Here is an 18,401-nt window from a genome sequence, read left to right as displayed (position 1 = left end):
AAAACGAGTAGTCATAATACAAATAGGTCATGTATCGACTGGGTACATGGATTTTTACGCTACAAGACAGAGTTAAATAAATACACTAATATTAGTACACAAAACTAAATTTTTATCGTGTTCAACACTCCTTCAACACTCAGTTAATTTCATATTAGATTTAAAATAATCATTTAAACAGAGTTTATGCTACATGATTAATTTTTGAGGTCTAATTTTACAACATATTTCATGCCTGGATTGTTCACGCACGTCCGTGTTGTTTAAGAAACGCATGATGCAGCGTCATAACCACTCGGTTTAACGGAAAGAACCTTACATTGAGGGAAGAAGACATAACAAGGACCAGTTGAGATCTCTATACCCACTCGTTTTCTAATGTTTTCCCTTTTTCTTGGCTTAGACGTTCTCATGGGGTTCCGGGTTTAACTTCTGAATTTCAGCTGTTGCCCCGTGTTCTTCTCTTGGTTTTCGTCTTCTTAGTCTTAGGATTTTTCAGTAATTAAAATTCAATAGGGTTCTTATGGTCAGGGAGGTCGCGAATACGAAACATACGGCCAATAGTATGTTCCACCAGAAATTGGTTGAGAACAATCCGTATCTATTATCCACATACGTTAATCTCTGGTCTTCATTTGTAAATAGGGGAATTTGCAAATCTAATGCTTCTCTTATTTTTGTAAGCCTTATTATCCCTATTTTTTTTTCTATTTTTGACCATATCGAGGTTTTTATTTCCTCGTTTTCTATATTGGGAATAGTGTACGACAGGTTAATCGCCGTGACGTTATTTATTTTGGGACTTATTATCTTTGTGCTCGTGGTAATTAACGGCGTTCGAACGGTTAACTCTTTAGTTACGAGTCGACACCCTTGTCTTATGATTATAGTACCCACACTTTTTAATAGTAATTTTTTTTTGTAATTTGGGTCTATTCTTTCTCTATTACTGTAACAAGACAAAGTTCCGACAGTTTCTCTTGGAACAGAGAATAACCAAAGATCATTTCTAAGGTGTATGAATATTTATCGCTTAGTACTTCCTATCACGGCTTCGCATGAATTCGGTGTTTCTTCCTGTTGGGTGTCTTTCAAAAATATATCTAACATACAGGATCCAGACTTGACATTATAAATAGGTACCGTAAGTTGACATACAAAGTTTTTGAATAGTACGCACTCTTTTAAATCTTGTGGGTCGGCTAGGGCGTATTTTCGTCTATCTTGATCAATAAGTAAATGCTTTGCTTCAGACATGACAGTCATAAATGAATTCGTCTTCTTTATGTTAGTAGGGAAGGTCAAGATTTGGTCAAAGTCGTAAGCGGATTATTGGTTTCTCAATAGCCTTGTTACCACTATAGATAACTGTTCGTTTATTTCCTTGACATGGACTTTTGATTTAGTATAATAAAGGAATAAGTTTGATACTTCTGGCTCTACGGGTAAATGCAAACCAAACGTTAGGTGCGTTTTTATTTGGTCTAACATATTTTTTAGGCTAGAAGGATCTACTAGGTCGTAGGACAAAGTTCCTCCCGTGAGGGCAAACAATGCGAACACGAACGGGCTGACATCTGTCGCCAAATTTGGTAATGACATGGTAATTGTATTGAGTGATACCATGGTAAGGCTCACGTCTATCACCACGCGGTCCACTTCGTTCCTTAAATAATTCATTAAGTTTATAGTTTTTGAGATTCTCTTATATATCATTTCAATTTTATCTCTCTGGTAATTTGACACACTGGCTTGTATCTCCTGAACGTGAAAAGTTACGTTCATGACATCATTCAACTTTCTTACACTTTCCCTTAGGCTGTTTAGGTCTTCCTCTGTCGTTAAACTGAAAAGGTGGGAGGCGAGTTCTCCGATTATAGGAATTGTGCCTGTAGATCTACGGTATTGATTTCTTTGAAAGAATACTTTGAAAATCTTTTTGGTGCTTTGTTTTATTTTTTGTATTTCAGTTGTAAATGCTTCAAATAAGGCTTGTAATCTTTGTCTATATAGTATTAATTAGGATTGATGAGTTGAAATTTTTTAGGCACTTTTCTCATTCATATTGGGTAATGGTTGTTCGTCTATCATTGCGTAATTTCTATCGTAAGGTTTTCCTTTCCTTGTAGTCAGTAATTTAGGGTTTTGTATCGATTTTGTTTTAGAAACTTTTTTCGCTAAGTATTCCATATTATCTGCCAGTCTTTTCCCTCTGTCTTCCTCAGTGCTTGTTCCAAGTGCCATATCAATTCCTGTCCTTTTCTCATCAAGGGCATCTATTACGAATTTTTATTTTTGTCTGGGTACAACTGAAGTTGGAAACTCTTCATTATCTTTATTATGCATTATTTTACTGGCCTGTATTCCTTTGTTCGATCTAAGGTATTGAAATATCGATTCCTTGAGTTCATTCGTGTTTTTTTCTAATCTTGTTACTTATCGGAACAAGGTCTCGAAAGGTTTGGGGTCCAATTTCATAAAGATGTTCCATGCATTACGGCTAACTAGCAGCAAATATTCAGGCTTTAATATTACTCCATGTTTTACAATATCTTGGGCCACTGCGTGAACAACGAGGATTAGGATGATATTCTTAGGCCCCATCTTATTTTTTGCTTCTAAAATTAATTTATCCTTAATTGTACCCATTTTTTGAAAAATTCTTTTGTTTACTGCTTTGTTATTATATTTTTTTTTTAAAAGTAAATTTAATTTTTAATTAGGTTATTTCTTATTATGTAATCATTTTGTGGCATTGGCCAAAGAAAACTGATTTGTAGACGTAAAATAGAATAAATATTTTTATGATTAGATAGGCTCGGAAGTAAAGCTAAGGCTTCCGAGCTTAATTCTTGTCGTGACATACCTCTATGACTGGTTGAGGTATAACTTTAAAGCGTTGCTAATAATCGCTATACGATTTAATTTTATATTACATTTCTCGAGTAATAAACACATGAATAGGTAAACGTGCAGCACATAATTACACTGGTATCCTATTTTTTGGGTGAGCCTAAAATAATTATAATCTGCGCTAAGACAAAATAGTTTATATATATGAGGTTAATTTCTTCCACAGTTACTTACTAATAGGTAGTTTTGAGTTTAGAATCTTCTCTTAATTTTGTTGTTACTATTTTTTATAGGTGTCTCTTTTTCTTTGGTAAGTTTTCATACGTCTCAGGAATAATTTACTACCAAGGGATTTGTATTCTTCAGATTCAGGGTCAAATAAAAATTGTTTGTAATATTGAATTTCCGCTAAGGGATGATGTATGCCTTCATATTTGACACATTGGGGATTTTTTTCAAGGTTATAGCAAATTTTAGGGGGTCTGCACTTATCGAGGAGTAATAAGTCTGTTTGAGTAGTTCCCTTGCAATTGAAATACTTGATATTGAGATTCTTTTGTAGGCGTCTTATCAATAATTGTAAACAGCCAAGTTGTTTTGCGCTTCTTCTCCTATATTTTTTTTTGACCACTCCTCTAGCCGGACGATACTTGGGGGAATTTGAAAGTGCTAGACCATACTTATAAGTGTGGGGTGGATACCCTTTAAGGTTGTAGGTTAATTTCCATTCTTTCTCATATATTTGATGTCCTTCTTCGTCCACGACCGACGTGGCTGCCGAATATATAATGTTTTCCTTCGCGTTCATTATGCTAATGAACTCCGTATCAATTATCGCCTTTCGAGTAGGTTTTGATTCCATTGTCATGATCTGAAAATGCTCACAGTTAGGACCTGGGTCGATTTTTCATAGAAAATATGAGGGCGAGCACCAAAACCCAGCAAATTAAACGCTGCGTGGGATTAATAAAAACCCACGCAGATTAAATTAAACTACGTTTAATTTAAACGTGGGTTTAAATTAAAACCAGCAAATTAAACGCAGCAAATTAAGCTCCTCCCGAGGCTTCCCACAAAACGTGGTCCATCTATTTAGATTTGATTACACAAATTAATACTGAGTAGGGGATTGCTTCCATAGTTCTCATCGATCCTATACGTGTCGTTCCAATGACCAAGTATAACAACAACACATATAGAATCGATGATATTGACTTTGAAAACACGGTCGGTAGGGGAGACCGAACCTCCCCTCCCCATAATATAAGTTCCGTTATTTATCTCAATAACTGGGTACATTATAGGTTGTCCAACTGATTAATTCACATTTATAGGGGTATGGTTGATTTTCGTAAGGTAGGATTTTCGTAACCTAGTTGGCAGAATGAGCCACAAAGGTCCTAAAAATACTATTTGTCACCATCGGTCGACCACGAGCTTTTCAACTTGGGCCTTTCTCCCTGATCGCTGACGTTTTGACATCACTTGTATTATATATTTTTTTTCATTAATATTGACTTGGTTAACTTTGCTTGCACACTGTTAAATTTATTATGGTGGATCATAAATTGATTTTCATAAGGGATCTGAAATTGATCTTTACATTAATTAGGGATATTTCCATCTGTCAGGTTTTTTAACCGTGCTGCCTGACTGGGTCGTTATTTTCTCCTCTGTTTCTTGCGGTTTTTTCTTTTTCGGTTTTTCTAGCGAAATAAGGTCGAACTTTTTGTACTGTTTTTCAAAAATTCTTGCCCTTTTAATTTCGTGTGTTTCCCGTGTGCGGCTGCTGAGGTCGGTCTTGATTTTCCTATTTCTTTAGCTACTATATGGTCTGATTCGCCTTCAGACTCTTCGGAACTGGTTTCCGACGAATCCGGATTAGAACTTTTAGAGGTGGCACTTTTTGAGGTGTCACCTGCCCTTCCTTCGTAAATTTCTACTCCTCTGGAAGTAAAAGGTTTATTCTCTAAATCCTCGCCTAGAGTTTTCAACCCGGTAGATTTGAAAGATTCTTGCGAGCTTTGGGAGGAATTAATAGTTTTTGCGGGGTTCCTCCACTGTTTGAATGTCATGTCTTCAGGGGGATGGGGCATTTTTTGCACTAGGTTTTCCCTCCATGAAGTCCACTGTTTAGGCTTGACCTTGGACACAGTTATATCATGATATTTTCCTTGCTGGTCATCCTTGGGAGTTTTATTCTCGGGCAATGTACTCTGACTCGTTTTTATGGGGAAATTAATTAAATCCATAGCTTCTCGTAGGTTTATTTTAGTTGAATCTTTGGGTGGAGTTCTCTTTAACATCCGGCCGGGGGTTTCTACTGATCTGTTTAAGTCTTCCTGTAAAGTCAGGAGTCTATTTAGAGGTAGTAAAGGAAAAGTAGAGTCAGCTTGAACTCTTTTGAGGGGATAAGGGGTTAAAATTTCATCGGAGGACAATGGGATTTTTGGAGATATTGCATAATCTAATTCTCCGACGCTCTCTAGTGATGAACTTTTTGAGCTTTTTGGCATTTTTATTCTTATTGGTATTAGGGTTTTTTCCTTTGGAATAACTATATTTTTCATATCTAAAAATTCTTCAAAATTTTCATCATCACCTTCTTTCTCGACATAGTCTTCCTTGAAATTAACTGGTCTTAGGTCTACCAATATTGACTTATGTGGCTTATTTTCGGCATCTGAAGACTCAATAGATTAGAGGTAAGATACCCATCACTCTGGAATTTTGGCTATTTTTATTCGGCTAACGTGTGCCTTGTAAGTTCTTCCATTATCGGGATTTTCCATTTTAAAAGTATAATCGTTATCGTACTTTTTGACTATTCTGTACGGTCCAGAATATATGTTGGAAAGTTTTTTTTCCTTCTGTTTTTGCCTCGTTCTTTAGGTAGACGCAGTGTCCTACTTTGAAATCTATACTCCCCTTGACTTTGGGTTGGTTTCTTAGCTCTTGGTTTCTTTTACATTTTTCCAACTCTTGCCTAACTATTTTATAAGTTTTCCTCATCCTATTTATGAATTCTTGTTCGTAATCTTCCGAGCTATTATAATACTGCCGAGATTCAATAATCTCATTATACGGGATTCTAAAATCACGACCAAAAAGTAAATAAAATGGATTGTCTTTGGTTGTTTCTGAATAAGCAGTGTTGATTACGTTAGTTAAGTAAGGTAAGAATTGATCCCAGTCGCTCCGATTGTCTTTTGTATAAATACTTAATACGTTCAAGAAAATTTTATGCCTATTTTCTATTTTACAATTAGCTTGTGGGTGGTACGGAGCTGTCACCATTTTCTCTATATTAAGAAAACTCATTAAGTCTTTTGTTACCTTTGAAACAAAATTACCTCCGTTGTCACTCAAAATTTTATTAGGAACGCCAAATTTCAAAAATAATTTCGCTAACTCCTTACTGGTAGCATAAGCACCTTGATTTTTCAATGTTTTTGCAAAATTAAATCCTGAAAATGGTCTATGACTGAAGGAATGCAATCATGAACTCGGCTGTAAACAGGGAAGGCTCTACTTGGCTTATATAAGTGAAATGAGAAGGTATCAAATTTGTACATTGCTACTAGAATTTTCCTCAGTGGTGGATTTGGATGAGCTGGGGGGGATTTTTCTTAAGTTACACGCTTCGCATGTACTTACAAATTCTTTACGTTTTGTCATTGCCGACGGCACGTAAAAATATCGTTTTAATTTATGGAACGTTTTCAATGCTCCTAAGTGTCCACCTGTATCTGAATGAAAATATTCTAGTGCAGGCACTATTAAGTTTTGTGGTAATACAGGTATTATTGAGGATTGGTTTCTCTTTGTCTAAGCCATCACGATTCTACATAGTATTTCTTCTTCAAAAGCATAGTAAAAATTATCTATCTCTTTTCTAAGAGTTTTGAATTTATCCGGTAACGCATCGTCATTCACAAAATAATTAATAAGCGCCGAACATATTTCGTCTTTTTTGCTTTCTTTTTATATTTTCTAACGACAAGGTACAATAGTTAACCCTATTTTCCTTTACCGTGTGCTTGACTTTGTTTTTCTTACGTCCATTTTTGCTCTTAGCATTGATAGCGTTAACTTCATTTTCCTCAGTTTCCGACGGAATATTTTCTGGGTATCTACTCAAAAAGTCAAAAGCTGCATTTTGTTTACCTTTTAAATGTTCAAATTCGTAATCTAGGTCTTGGATTTTCATAATCCATCTAACTAGAAAGCCCGTGGGGTTTTTAAATGTGCGCAAGTACTGCAAACTTTTATGATCTGATCGTAGTATAAATTTTCTACAAATTAAATAGTGTCTAAATTTGTCCAAGTGGTGGATTATAGATAATAATTCTAAGTTTGTGGTGGAATAACTACTTTCGCCCTTTAATAACGATCTACTCGAATAGCATATAACTTTTTCTATTTTTTTTTATTAGAAGGTCCTTTTAAAGGATCAGGGTTTCCCATGGGAATTATTTGTGAAAGAATAGCCCCAACGCCTTTTGAACTAGCATCGGTTGTGACCACGAATCCTCCGTTTTTGAAATCAGGAAGTGATAAAATTGGTTCAGAAGTGAGCACCTTTTTGAGACGGTCTAGGGAAGTTTGAGCTTCCTGGGACCAGGTAACCTTATGGGAGTTCCCTTTAGTTAATTCCGTGAGTGGCTTCGCAATTTGGGCGTAATTGCGTACGAATTTTCTAAAGTAGCCAGTAAGTCCTAAAATTCCTCTTATCTCTTTCATAGTTCTGAGGAGTTTGAGGTTTTCAACACATTTTATTTTATCCGGGTCTAGGGATATATTTCCTTGTGTCACAACTACCCCTCAAAATTTAATTTTAGATTGAAATAAATTTACTTTCGCAGGCCGGCATTTCAAATTACCCTGTCTGAACTTCTCGAACACCTTAGCTAATGTTGCTAAGTGTTGTTCAGTGTTTTCTCTCACGCATATGACGTCATCGAAAAATGAATGATATTCTTTAATCCTCTTAACAGGTGTAATAGGGGTCTACATAGCGTGCTTGAACTTGTTTTAAGTCCAAATAGTACCCTTAAGTATTCATATGAACCACATTCAGGTGCTGAAAATGCAGTTTTATGGACATCTTTTTCGGCTATTTTCACTTGATGGTAGCCTTGGGTAAGGTCCAAAGAAGTAAAAATTTTGTTTTGCTTGAAATTGAGTCATGAATTTCATCTATTCTTGGTAGAGGAAATTTATTACTAACTACTTGTTTGTTGAGGGCTCTATAATCTACTACGAGTCTTAGATCACCATTCTTTTTTTGTACTAAGATCACCGGTGCACTATACGGACTTATACTGGGGCGTATAATTTAATTTTTTTCTAATTCATGGATTTTTTTTAACCATTCTTTGTGCTTATATGGCACACGATATGGCTGTTTTGCTACGGGATTACCAGTCGTTAAAATTTAGTGTTCATAAAAAGGTATAAGCCCGATGTCATCTTAAGATGCAGAGAATACATACTTAAAATTACAAAATAATTAGCATAATTTTTTCTTAAGTTCCATATCCATAATATGATCCATATTAAATTTGTTTAAAAATTGTGATTTAGTTAGAGTATATTTGTTATTTAAAGTTTTAATTCCGTTAACTAGTTTTCTTTTAGAATTTTCCCATGTATTTAAATCATTATCTGATAAAACTTGGATTTGAACTAAACACGCCCCCTTTTTAATTGTAATTGTATCATTTTTATGATTATTGGTTACCCTAATAAAACTTTCTTATTTGTTGTCAGATATGATCTGTTTTTCACATAACAGATTCTCGAGTGTTTCAGAAGGGGTCGCAAACCATATTTCTGATTTGCTAACCACTAGCTCTATCATCTATGATATTTGAATTTTTTGCATCGTTTTGGGAGGGACTTTTGTTTGCCTTATCGCGAATCCGTAATATTTCTCTTTATTTTCATTGTTTATTAGATTCATACTGGTGCTATTTTGCGCCATTGCGGCATCTTGCGGCGTCACGTTGGATTTCACTATGTTTTTCCATAATTCTGCTATTTTCTTGATTTCGTTTGACCTGTACTGTCGCATATATCCTATTTTTATTTTCGCAGATTCAATTATTTTATTATTTAAATTTACTTCATCTCTGCAATGTCTTTCAGAATAATTGGACAAGTTTCTGATTATTCCTTTTCCTCCTTGCGAGACATGAGGTTCAAAAGATTGCGACATTATACCGTCAGAAATTTTGTTTACTGTTACGTTGTCTTCGTAACCTCTGTTACGATTTCTTAAGGTAGAAATTTCTTCCCCCACCTTAGCCGGGTAGACAAGCCTCTCATTTGCTACGTCTAATAGTACTCTATTGGACCTTAAAAAATTTGCGCCTATGATTGCTTCATACGGAAAGTTATCGCATATTACAAGATTTGTCTGGAAGATCCCATTGTCCCTTTTTACGTGTCGGCAATTTGAACCTTTCGCGTTCAATTTATGCCCTTTCCCGCTAGTTAGACTGGGATTATTGGGGTTCCTCTTTCGCCGAATATGAAAAGTCAACATATTAAATACGCAAAAGTTTATGATATTAATCGTTGCACCAGAGTCAAACAAAGCCTTAAAATAAATATTTTCTAAACAAACATCATTAAACATAGGTAACTTGTTATTAACATCACTACAAGACGGCACTATCAGCGTTTTGGACGTATTATGTATTTTGGGCACCCTCTGGGTCCAATTTATATTTCTGAGGGGCCTGAAACGTTTCCCTTAGGATTTATTTCATCTGTCGGTGCTTGTAATAGATATTCAGACATATGAGATTCCGTAGGAATATCTAATTGATTTACATCTGTCTGCCTTCGCCATATATTATTATGGTAACTTGGGTGTCTTGTGTCAGTGCCGCTTACTGGCGCTGACTGCCAATGCCGTTGGGTTGCAAAATTTTAATGTCCCATCGGCAAATTTTCGTAATTTCTATATAGCATTCTCGCATTGTATTGGCTTTGGCGATTAATTGAGTTTTAAAATCAGAAACTAATTTGTCTACTGGGGGGAGGGTTGTACAAGTTTTGTTGATGCGTGTTTTAAGATAATAATTGGCGTAATCTTCCCTGGCTATAGCCTAGTTCATAACCGGTTCTAAAGTTTGTTCTTCCGAACAAATGGTTGCCATAATTTTGCATATTACCGACAGCAATTATTGGTATACAATTGGGGACAAAACGGCACTCTCTCGCGATATGCCCAACACGATTACAAATATAGTACCTTATTATTGCAGGGTTATTTCCGTAATTATATTGTTTGACAGGCTGAAAACGTACTGTTTTCTGCCTAGCGGGTTCTTGCGTTTTATTTCTTTGTTGCACTTGGGAGTTATCCCTTGAAAAGAAATTGGGAGACGCCTGATCGCCCTTGAAGATTAGGTTCGCGTTTGAATCGCCTAGGCTATTTATTTTTGCTTTACTGTGATTAGCGACCATCGTATCAACTTCGATCAATCGCTCTACCTCCTGAACTGCAAGATCCAACGTCTGAATATTTTTGGATATTACCACTCTATATAGTTTTGGGGGTAGCCGTTGCAAAAAGATATTTAGTATGACTTTTTCATACAGTTCTCCTGAACCTCTTCCATATTTTGCCTCTACCGAAATGCGTATATTATCAAGATATTCTCTTATATTTTGTGAATAGTCAAAGCTCACCATTCCGTGTTTTAATTTATTTATGGAACTGGTTTCGATAAATCTATATTTAAATGCTTTTAACAATTTATCAACCGTATTTATTGGCAAGTTGGCGTTATTGCCTATGGTATGTTCAATCTGTTTTAGATAGGTTAAGGCCTGGCCTTTTAATCGTAGTAGGAGCATGTCGACTAACGCTTCTAGCTCTGTTTTTGTTAGTTGTACAAACTGGGCCAATTGGATATTGAATTCATCAATATCTGATTGACCATTGTACTCTGGGATAGACTTCGCTATTTCTATATTTTTCGCGACTAACTTCTGCACTATTAATAAGTCATTAAGGTCGTCCGCCATTTTTTTTGAATCAATTCAAAATAAATTTATTTTTTCACTTAACCTATTTTGGAGGAGGCTATTATCTCCTATGAGATGTCTAAAGGGTTTCCCTGTAGTAGCTTAGCGGCAATAGGCCTAATCACTTTTCTTATATGTCTGTATCTCTCCAATAATTAAATTTAAATTAAAAAGTTTATAGCCTAATTAGTTCGCAAGTTTTCCTCCAATTTCCGACCGTGCCATTTGTAGTGATGGAATTTTCATGTGTGCCTATATAAATGTGGCTATAAAAGAAAGGGACTGGGCTTGATTGCGGTAATAAATATCAACCGCGTCAAATCTAATATCGTACTTTAAAACCGTGAATTTACACCTTATAAGTTCTCCGATAGCGCCGCTTATAGCGCCAAAGATTGTGCCATCGAGCCCTACGCCACAACAATGGGGAGTGAAGTAAATTTATAACCGCGCCACCCTCAATTATTTGAGAGAAAATAACAAGTGTAACAATATAAATGTGACCTCTTTACTACGAGCGATCTGAAGATCAGATTCCCTGGGAACGCCCTTGGAGATATACGATCTAATTAGCTATCATTAGGCTAGATACGGACATATAAAATGAAATAAACACAGGTAAAAAGCAATGGATTTATTGAGACTTACATATTTAGGTGAGCAGCAACGAGTCACTTCAAATGACAATAACGGTGACTGAGATACAACAATCAAAGAATTGTAAAGATCGTACGTCGGAATAATTCTATCTAAGTGGGCCTGACTCTGAATTACGAATCCTTTCAAAAAGCAATTTTACCCCACTACCAAACGCAGTTCTTTCGTCCTGCGCTGTAAGGACTGGCTCACAATTGGCTCAAGTGGCCCAAGGATGCGAACCCTTCGTCCAATAATACGTCTTAAATATTTTTGATGATTTAGACGTTCACACGGTTCTTATCGTTTAAACTTCCTGCGAAAGTGACTGCACTTTTTCTCTTTGCTGATTAAGGACTTTTCATTTTTGAAACTAGACTTAGCTTAATTATAGGAAGTCGGAATTATCTTTAGAAGGAAGGAACTTTATTTTGGTATTTTAAATATATCGCATTTTGCTCACAGCACACTCCTTCGATACGACATGCCCTGGTATAAGACCAAGAAACCAAAAAAAACAAAAAAAACAATACATTGTGCCAACATCGTCCTTTACTTAGGCAGCGCTATTGCGCTGCCTATGATAATAAGTTTTTTTTGCAAGTAAAAGTTCAGAACAGAATATAATTTCTGTTCGTTTTAAGTTTTGATGCTGCTTCTTACTTTCAGTTGAAACAAACTTGTTTTATTTTATTTAATCTATTAAAACTGGAAAAAAGTTAACAGAAAAAAATCCAGAAGAAAGTTTTCCAAAGAAAGATAAAGGCTTGCAGTTATAGAGAGAAACCTAAGGTACATTATTGGCCAGGGGCATATCATGCCTTTTATTTTACATAGGAAAGGCCTTGGGTATGGGAAAAGTAGGTCTATGTGTTTACCCCCCGGAAAATACCCCTCGCGGAAAATACCCCCTGGAAAATAACCCTTCGCAGAAAATTCCCCCCTGAAATTCGCTACAAAAAATACCCCCCACGGCAGATTTTCCTCGGTAATTCCCCCACCCCCTCGATGGGAAATTCCCCTCAAAACAAAAGGGCCAGATATCAAAATCAGTTTTAGGACAGGGGCTGGTTGGTCTCCAATCACTATCGACTTATAAAAAAAGGACTAGACCTCTCAATTTCTGGTCCAATGAGCATCCTCCGGAGTTTCAACGACAATAAGGTAGAGGTGGGGAAGGAAAAGGGGCAGCCCTCCTCCTATAGAGAATAATTTCTGTTAATTTTGAGGTTTAATGCTACTTTTTACTCTAATAATTACAGCGTAGACCAGAAATATTCCCAAAAATCCAGAGGGCTTAAATATCAAATTCTATTTGTTTTTCCTGAAGAAAAAACAAAAGTCCTGGATACGGCTTTCGGGGCATTATATATTAATTTCTATCTCCTCCCTCCCCTCGTCTCTCCCTTAGGACTAATTCTGTATTTATCCAAATTAAATAAAACTTACAATAAGTTTCCCCCACGGTTGAACGTATCAAAACAAGGGTCCTAGAAGATTTTTAGACGGCTCATTCGAACAAAACTTAAAAGTCCAAGTGCCTTTTAAGTGACAAAACAGAATGGAGGGCAACTAGCCCCTTTCCCCTGCCCTCTTTACCCCAGTGAAATCCGAATGAAATTCTGAGATAGTCATTTGGTTCATCATAATTGAAAGGTCCAATAAATATGCCTTTTGGGATGACAAGAACCCCCCCCCCATAGCCCTTAGGGAAAGGGCTGTAAGTTTTGTAATTTTTCCATTGCATACATGTAGTATTTGTTATTGGGAAACATATGGACGTTTTTTTTAGAGTTCTAGTCCTTTTTTTGCACGTCGAAAGTGATTGGAGACCAACCAACCCCTATCCTAAAACTGTTTTTGATATCTGGTCCTTTTGTTACCTCTTAGGACATCGGATCGACATTTTGAGGCACCTATTTTGTACTTTCTCTTCGGCTCCTCAATTTTGCGTGGGGCGGGGAGTTTTCCATGGGGGAATTATCGGGAGTGGGTCCAGATGAGGGGGTATTTTCTGGCGGGAGTATTTTTTGGGGGGACGGGGGAGTATTTTTCGTGGGATTTCTTTTCCTTGGGGTTATTTTCCGGAGAGGGAGAGGGTAATGCCGGCCGGCAGGGAAAGCCTTGGGTATAGGGAAGGCTTGGGTATAAGGAACTTGCCGCAGGGCCAGGTGTTTTCTATCTCAGCTATCATCTGAAATTCAGATGTCAAGTGAGGTTGGGTATAAGGAAAGACTTGAGGAAAAAACAATAAAACGCAGAGCTATAATTTCTTTTTCTTGTTTTATTCCTGATAACAAGAAAAAGAAATTTTTTATTTTGAAACTTGAAAAAGAAACTTGCCTCATATTTTGTTATTAAGCGGTACTAACATATTTTGAAACATATTAGTCTAATTAATCTACAATGCAATCAAATTTCATCAATATTTCCTACCTATAATATATTTAAGACTGATGTAGACGCTTATACCGCAGGATGATGTAAAAAAGAAACAATTTCAGTTACATAATTAAAGATAATAAGAGATTCTTACGCAATATTCCCATTGCAACCCTCTGGTTAAACCGGACAATCAGGGTTGTTATACCGTTTTTTAAAAATGCATCATATGAGTGACCAAAATGCATAAAATGAACAGATGACCTAAAGGGAATTTTCACATGCATTGAGCATGGATACAAGTCACGCAGGGTGGGTCAATTAATTCAAATGTCTGGGTTAGCTCAGTTTTTCCTCCTTCAGAATGTTTGATAGGAATCCAGCAAACGATCCCAGATTGGAATCGTTTTATTCGGTGGCTGGCGTTTACCCCCTCCCCCCGGCAATTATCCCCTGGAAAATACCCCCCACGGAAAATACCCCCGTGGAAAATACCCTTCCGGAAAATACCCCCCGCGGAAAATAACCCCCCCCCCCCGGAAAATACTTCCCGAGGAAAATACACCCCGTGGAAAATAAGGCTTTCCAAATTGGAGAATTTTATGTGAGTTTTATTTTTTTAATTTCTGTAGGGGGATAAATTTTGGTACGTGTGTATTATGCGCCGCTTCCTCAAGTTTACGCTGTGTAAAATTCGAGAGCACACTTTTTTTTTTTTTTTGTTTTTTTTTTCGTTAGTTTCTTCGTTACTTTAGAAATAAATTTGGGATACAGACTTGCCCATTAGGGGGAGGGGGTAAAGTATAGCGGTTCTGCATGCAAAATGTGTTGGTAGAATTATTCTGTATATTAGATAGATAGATAAATAAGTGTATTTTAAAGCCAAATATACGGCTATTAACACAGTAAAATAACATAAATATCACAAATAACATAAACTTTGATCAGTGATCATCATAAAACACTTAAATGAAACACTACATTAACCTAATAACAGTACTTAATACTTGGGAAAACGGTCATTGAAAAAAAAAATTGAAACTTGAAAAAAACACTTTTCTTCTTCATTTTTTTTTTAATTTGGTACCCGCTACTGCCAAAAATTGCAGAAATTCATATGGAAGTCTTTTTGACACAAATAGATTTGTGTTTTTTTTTCTAACTTTTTAAGATGGTAAATTCCTCTTTTTCCCGTTCCTTAACACTTTTCAACGAAACTAAAAAAAACTCAAATAAAAGTTTCAAATGAGAAACCTTATTTTCCACGCGGGTATTTTCCGCGGGGGTTACTTTCCGTGGGGGGTATTTTCATCGGGGGTTACTTTCCGGGGGAGGGGGAATTTTACACATTTTGGGTATTTTCCAGGGGGTTAAACACCCCCATTCACTATATTCATTTATGTTATTTTACTGTGTGCATTGCCATATATTTGGCTTTAAAACACACTTATTTATCTATCTATCTAATATGCAGAATAATTGTAGCCAACACATTTTGTATGCAGACCCGCTATACTTTAACCCCCCCCCCTAATGTGCAAATCTCTCGAATTTTACACAGCGTAAACTTGTGTGAGTGGCGCATAATACACAAGTACCAAAATTCCTTCCCTCTAAGGAAATTAAAAAAAAATCAAATAAAATGCTCAAATTTGGAAAGCCTTATTTTCCGCGGGGGGGGGGGGTATTTTCCAGGGGGAGGATATTTTCCACGGGAGAGGGGGTATTTTCCACGGGGTATTTTCCGGGGGGGGTCTAATCCCTGGGGGGTAAAGGCCTAGAACCGTTTTATTCACACAGAATCAAATGGAAAACTGCTCGCGAATCATGAGTAGTATGCGAAGTATGGATTTGCCCAGATTATGTTCCTTCCTGTGCTATTCTAGCCGACTATGTTCCTTCCCGTGCTATTTGGGGAGATTACGTTCCTTGGCATCTTTCCAGAGCATGTACTTATGGATTTGGGTAGACTATGTTCCTTCCTATGCTATTATAAGGGCTTATGTTCCTTCCTTTGCTATTATAAGGGCTTATGTTCCTTCCTATGCTATTCTATAGCACCATGTTCCTTCCTATGCTATTATAAGGGCTTATGTTCCTTCCTATGCTATTATAAGGGCTTATGTTCCCTCCCATGCTATTCTATAGCGCTATGTTCCTTCCTATGTTATTCTATGGGACCTCTACACGTGATTAAACACGTTATGAAACTACGTGCTATTTGCTTATGTCCCGTTGGTACCTTTCCAAACGAGCGGGGATTCCCTTCCGGTTCCTAAACATTGCAAAAAAAGATAGCAGTATGAGCGGGGATTCCCCACACAAGTTTGTTTCAACTCCAAGTTTTTCAACCAGACTGTTTTTTGTAGCCAACATCCGTTTTTTAGGAATATTATTAACTTTAAAGCAATGGATACGTCAATTTGCAATGTGAGTACAGCTTACTAAATTTCTTAATTTATTTCCAAATAAAATCATTTTACCATCCCACTAGTAAATTCAAATTTCAGGGGGACATAGCCCCCCTCCCCCAACAATATGATGACTATACTCGCTAGAAAACGTAAAGTACGCTCTTTTTTCTATTATGTAAATAAAATCATTCCTCTCCTGCTCTGTTTACGAGCTTAATTCCTTAAAAATAGTTATTTCGTTCAAAATGTCAGTTTCCTCACTCATTCTATTAAAATGTGTTTTCTTTATCTGTTTAAATAGAAACATCTGTGTTACAAGGAAGGGTCCCTTTTGGAATCAAAACTTCGCACGTGTCGTATCTGAAAACAAAAGCTTGGTGATTAAGACGGGTTTTGTGTAATTCTAGCCAGAAACTCAGAATTGTTATACAGTCAAATCGTATTCGAAATATTTTCTTGAGAAGAAATTTAAGTTTTGTATAAAAAAAAGGGCATAGAGCGCTACAAATATCAGAATCGACTTTAGGGGGTATTTGATATCATGGGAAGATGTTTTTGAAATCCCCCTTCCCCCCAAACTCAAAATTTTCCAAAATTAATTTATTTCCAAATAAAATCATTTAACCACCCCACTAGTAAATTCAAATTTTAGGAATCGACTTTAGGGGGTAATTTATATCATGGGAAGATGTTTTTGAAATCCCCCTTCCCCCCAAACTCAAAATTTTCCAAAATTAATTTATTTCCAAATAAAATCATTTTACCACCCCACTAGTAAATTCAAATTTCAGGAATCGACTTTAGGGGGTAATTTATATCATGGGAAGAGGTTTTAGAAATCCCCCTTCCCCCCAAACTCAAAATTTTCCAAAATTTTACTTTAGAACCTTTTTTTAAATATTTCTAAAGCGCTTAGACATAGAGAGCTACAAACATCATAATCAACTTTAGAGGACAAATTATGTTATGGGAAGATGTTTTTGAAATCCCCCATCCCCCAAACTCAAAATTTTTCAAAATTTTACTTTAGAACCTTTTTTTAAATATTTCTAAAGCGCTAAGACATAAAGCGCTACAAACATCAGAATCAACTTTAGAGGACAAATTATGTTATGGGAAGATGTTTTTGAAATCCCCCTTACCCCCAAGCTCAAAATTTTCCAAAATTAATTTATTTCCAAATAAAATCATTTTACCACCCCACTAGTAAATTCAAATTTCAGGAACTGACTTTAGGGGGTAATTTATATCATGGGAAGATGTTTTTGAAATCCCCCTTCCCCCCAAACTCAAAATTTTCCAAAATTTTACTTTAGAAGCTTTTTTTTAAATATTTCTAAAGCGCTAAGACATAAAGCGCTACAAACATCAGAATCAACTTTAGAGGACAAATTATGTTATGGGAAGATGTTTTTTTTATTTCGTTGAAATGCAAGAGTTGGAATATTTCAGTAGTGTCTTGTTGTGCTTTACCTTGTCACAGTTACATTCTCTTGATTTTTCAAAGTTCATTTTGGATTTCTTTCGTTGAAATGCAAGAGTTGGATTATTTCAGTAGTGTTTTCTTGTGCTTTACCATGTCACAGTTACATTCTCTTGATTTTTCAAAGTTCATTTTGAATTTCTTTCGTGAAATGCAAGAGTTGGAATATTTCAGTAGTGTTTTGTCGTGGTTTACCATGTCACAGGTACATTCTCTTGATTTTTCAAAGTTCATTTTGAATTTCTTTCATGACATGTAAGAGTTGGAATATTTCAGTAGTGTTTTATCGTGGTTTACCTTGTTACAGTTACATTCTCTTGATTTTTCAAAGTTCCTTTTGGATATCTTTCCTTGAAATGCAAGAGTTGGAATATTTCAGTAGTGTTTTGTCGTGGTTTACCTTGTCACAGTTACATTCTCTTGATTTTTCAAAACTCATTTTGGATTTCTTTCCTTGAAATGCAAGAGTTGGAATATTTCAGTAGTGTTTTGTCGTGGTTTACCTTGTCATAGTTACTTTCTCTTGATTTTTCAAAGTTATTTGTGGATTTCTTTCCTTGAAATGCAAGAGTTGGAATATTTCAGTAGTG

The sequence above is a fragment of the Artemia sp. Qi Xiang Cuo genome, chromosome 4 (genome assembly GCF_049724085.1).
Source record: "Artemia sp. Qi Xiang Cuo chromosome 4, ASM4972408v1, whole genome shotgun sequence".
Lineage (NCBI taxonomy): Eukaryota > Metazoa > Arthropoda > Branchiopoda > Anostraca > Artemiidae > Artemia > Artemia sp. Qi Xiang Cuo.
The sequence above is the reverse complement of the archived record's forward strand: the minus strand, read 5'-3'. Positions refer to the sequence as shown.